Source organism: Schistocerca piceifrons, chromosome 1, assembly GCF_021461385.2.
Source record: "Schistocerca piceifrons isolate TAMUIC-IGC-003096 chromosome 1, iqSchPice1.1, whole genome shotgun sequence".
In the NCBI taxonomy this organism is placed as follows: Eukaryota; Metazoa; Arthropoda; class Insecta; order Orthoptera; family Acrididae; genus Schistocerca; species Schistocerca piceifrons.
This window is the reverse complement of record NC_060138.1, coordinates 1,253,174,218-1,253,178,964: the sequence shown is the minus strand read 5'-3', so window position 1 is coordinate 1,253,178,964 and position 4,747 is coordinate 1,253,174,218. Positions and strand designations below refer to the sequence as shown.

The 4,747-nt window shown below is 45.9% G+C and overlaps 1 non-coding gene across 1 annotated transcript; it reads left to right on the top strand.

Moving 5' to 3' along the window:
- Positions 1–4,233: 4,233 nt before the first annotated feature.
- Positions 4,234–4,308, top strand: Trnat-ugu. Its single transcript has one exon. It is a non-coding gene; the product is annotated as a tRNA-Thr (tRNA).
- Positions 4,309–4,747: the final 439 nt, after the last annotated feature.

The window sequence follows — 4,747 nt, the reverse complement described above, 5'->3', positions numbered from 1 at the left end:
ACTTAAAATTGTAGGAACACACAGAAAATGTTGTGGGGAAGGCTAACCAAAGACTACGTTTTACTGGCAGGACACTTAGAAAATGTAACAAACTTACTAAGGAGACTGCCTACACTACACTTGTCCGTCCACTTTTAGAATACTGTTGCGCGGTGTGGGATCCTTACCAGGTAGGACTGACGGAGTACATCGAAAACGTTCAAAGAAATGCAGCACGTGTTGCATTATCGCCAAATATGGGAGAGAGTGTCACAGAAATGAAACAGGATTTGGAATGGACATCATTAAAAGAAAGGCGTCTTTCGTTGCGACGGAATCTTCGCACGAAATTCCAATCACTAACTTTCTCCTCCGAATGTGAAAATATTTTGTTGACACCGACTTACATAGGGAGGAGGGAAATCAGAGCTCGTACGGAGAGATATAGGTGTTCATTCTTCCCGCGCGCTATACGAGATTGGAACAGTAGAGAATTGTGAAGGTGGTTCGATGAACCCTCTGCCAGGCACTTAAATGTGATTTGCAGAGTATCCATGTAGATGTAGATTGAAAGTTTACTGTCTTACCTCCTTGCGTAGGGACGCCAGACGAAAGTTGATGTCAAACCCTGAATCAAAATTGCGCAACGGATAACTGGGGAGCGGAGCTTGAGAGCGCTCCCTAGAGAGCGTGTCCTTTCTGTACGATACTAGGCAAGGGGCTGGAGGGCTCACACGCTGATGTGTGGGTCCCTGCATTCTATAGCTTTCATTTTGAATAAATTCCTTTAACTTGATTTCTTTGTGATTTTTAAGGTATGTTAAAGATTGATGACAGTTGATTTCCTATTGATTTTCAGCATCATCACACGACTTTACGCCGATAGCAGCAATTGTTTCAGTTTACAGATATTACAAATTTTCAACTTATAGCTCGGGTATATTATATACTAATCTGCACGCACATTTCTACAGGTAAGACGGAATTGCGTTGGCCAAATGTATATCAGCAACGTCTCCCAACATTTTGCATAGGACATCCACTATGTGAGGAGGATAACGGGCAAACTGGGGACCAGATACATTAACAGAGGGGGTCAAATTTCCTAAATTAACGAGATCATTCATTTCCTTACACAATCCGAAGCTGGAAATAAAAGAATTAGTACAAATATTCAGATACCTCTCTTCCATGCGTGAACATTGAGACAGACGCAGTGAGGGCACGCCTGCTCACTCACCCGTCTTCTGTAACACCTCCAGAATATGGCGGGCACCCGGAGGTCTTCCTGGGTCCCAGTGGAGCGGGTGGTCGAACCACTTTTCCGTGACCAACTCCTCCACCCCAAATCTTGTGACACTGGAAAGTCTTTGACTTTTACCTGCCTGTGCTGTCTCTCTGATCCCCTAGCCAGGAGTAAGGTTGGCACTACTGTACTACAGAACTACTTCCCAACAAAGATTTGGCCACGCTTTACGGAAAGGTGTAAGGAGGATTAGGAAAGTTCATGTGCAGATTCACATCCACGTACAAGAAATACATAATACACGACACATATAAATATGTATTATGAAGGCTGACACATTTCTTTCCACCCGTCCAAATGGGTTCTGTTGCACCCGCGGCCGGCCGCGTCGTGTAATAAAATTGGCTGCGGAGCCGCCTCTGTTTCTATTTCCCGGCGCGAGCAAGCAGCGAAACCTGCTGCTTATAGAGCGGAAACTACTGTACCGTTTCAAGATGTAGATGTAAGCGAGCGAAGCTGGTAGCGCTAAGGTAGTTCGTGAACATAGAACATTTTGTGCAAATATTGTGAAATTCGAGAAGACATTTGCGTATTTAAAACAACACGCGTTTAATACTGTCGCAAGCATCTGAGGTGTGATCGCGGGCCCTCGACCCCGGCCTCCTCCTGCAGCCTTGTTTTGGAGTCTCCGGCCACGGCTGCGGGTATCACCGCCCTCGGAGGGCGTGCCGCCGGCGCTTTTAGCCTAAGGCGGCGCAAAGCCGTTTATGGGCGGTGAGTCAGGGCTGGATCATCCCCTCGAGCGGCGCTGATGGCCCTCGGAGGGCCGGAGCAGGGCAGGGAGTGGGGGCGACGGCGCTGGGCGCCGCGTCTGCTGGGAGTCATCCGCACGTTCTGTCCGCCACTGCCATTAGCTGCCGGCGGATGAACCATCGCATCGCCATGACATCGCAATAGTGGCGGGACAAACATATTTCGGGCTATGTTGTACGAGCCCTCGGAAGTGAAATCACGAGAGTGGTCTCCAAGGACTATTTGGATAATAGCATATCTCGTTTCGAAGTAGATGTAAGAGCCATATCTCCGCATCCGAAGAGCTCAACTGGCTTTTGCTGCCGAGTTCTTGGTCATATTCTAAGTTCGAATATAACATATTTCTTTGAAACAGAAAACTTTCTGTCCGCAAAACAGCACGGTTCTGTGAATGACTAGCGAACGCTGCGATACTTTGCAATTGCTAAATGTGTGTGTCTGACCTCCTTCTCCCCACTCTCTCTGGCCATCTCCTCCTCTCCCCTCTAAGTGTGTCAATTTGAGGTAAAGGGCAGACCGATGAGACCGAGCGGTTCTAGGCGCTTCAGTCCGGAACCGCGCTGCTGCTACGGTCGCTGGTTAGATTCCTGCCTCGGGCATGGATGTGTGTGATGTCCTTAGGTTAGTTAGGTTTAAGTAGTTCTAAGTCCAGGGGACTGATGACCTCGGATGTTAAGTCCCATAGTGCTCAGACCCATTTGAACCATTTGAGGTAAGGGACACTTTTCCGGAAAAGAGAGATCTGAAAGTTATAAGCGGAAATGGTTGTGATACCTCTGACGGTCGAAGTAGAGAGGATATAAAATGTAGACTGGCAATGGCAAGGAAAGCGTTTCTCAAGAAGAAAAATTTGTTAACATCGACTATAGATTTAAATGTCAGGAAGTCGTTTCTGAAAGTATTTGTATGGAGTGTAGCTATGTATGGAAGTGAAACGTGGACGATAAATAGTTTAGACAAGAAGAGAATAGAAGCTTTCGAAATGTGGTGCTGCAGAAGAATGCTGAAGATTGGATGGGTAGATCACATAACTAATGAGGAGGTATTGAATAGAATTGGGGAGAAGAGGAGCTTGTGGCACAACTTGACTAGAAGAAGGGATTGGTTGGTAGGACATGTTCTGAAGCATCAAGGGCTCGCCAATTTAGTACTGGAGGGCAGCTTGGAGGGTAAAAATCGTAGAGGGAGGCCAAGAGATGAATATACTAAGCAGATTCAGAAGGATGTAGGCTGCAGTAGCTAATGGGAGATGAAGAAGCTTGCACAGGATAGAGTGGCATGGAGAGCTGCAGCAAACCAGTCTCAGGACTGAAGACCACAACAACAACACCTCTGACGGTGAACATACAAGCTCTTTGCTCTCCATATTTCTGGAAAGTGGTAGTAGGGATCAAAACAAGAAAAAAAAGTCCAGTAAGCATGGTCTCTTAAATAACTATGAGCACTTGTTTAGTAGACATGACGTGTTTCACATTAGCAAAAATCAAGAAGTTCTCGTAGCTTTTAGAGTATTCAATTTAGAGTCCATGTTTATTGGATATTTTTTTCTACTTTTGTTCCATACTACCTCCTACCAAAATGTGGAAAACAAGGAGCTCGCAGTAGGAGAGGACCACTGTAAGAGATACCTGAACGATTTTCGCTTAGAACTTACGATTCAGTCGTACCGGACCAGGGTCTCTTAGATCAAAGTGATATATTTACCTTCTCCACCAATCCTCAAAGTCTGTCTGTAACATCGACACGGAAACACACTGTATACAGGGTGGTTAGAAAACCCTGAAAAGCTTTAAGGGTGTTTTCTTCATAAAAAAAAATTCGGTACATTGCGTTCTTTACAAGTTATCAACAACACCTGTCGCCAGCTGAGGGTTTCAATTAATTATCGTTTATTCTAGAGAAGCTGCACGGTCTTCAATGGTATCTGTTCTTTCGAGAACAGTAACTATCTTCATATATATATCTTCATATATAAAGGCTACACGGCCATTGACCTTCGTCTGTGCGAATGCTTACGGGTTGCCCAAAGTCTTACGGCAATCGTCACCTTAGTGTGCGCGAGTAATGAGTGGATGGGCAAATATCTATTAGGACTATTAGGAACATTACGTATGTAGATTGCGGGCAGTTTGGGAATGTTGGTCTCACGAGAAGCTTGCAAGGGATAAGTCCCTGAAGTTGCGCTACTCATCTGTGCCCTCGGTGGCTCAGGTGGGTAGAGCGTCTGCCATGTAAGCAGGAGATCCCGGGTTCGAGTCCCGGTCGGGACACACATTTTCAGCTGTCGCCCATCGAGGTATATCAACACCACCTGCCGGCAGCTGAGGGTTACAATTAATTACCATTTATTCTAGAGAAGCTACACGGTCATCAATGGTATCTGTCCTTTCGAGAACAGTAACTATCTTCATATGTATAAAGTTAATTATCATTGAAGTTAGCCAATCAGGCCGCTGCGCTCGCAAATTCCAGCGGCCCATCACCGGCGTTGTCTCCAAACGTGTTCTTCGTTTCGCTGCACAAAACCGAACAAAAGAGAGTTACCAGTATTGGTCAGGAGTCGGTAGTAAGAATCGAACCCGATCCAAAGGCTGAGCAGTCTCGTGCGCTGTCATTTACACTATAAGGAAAATTGACACTAATTGTATCTTGAGAGTAGCTTGAATTTGCGCGCGCCTGTCTGGCTAACTCCAATGCCAATTAACTCGG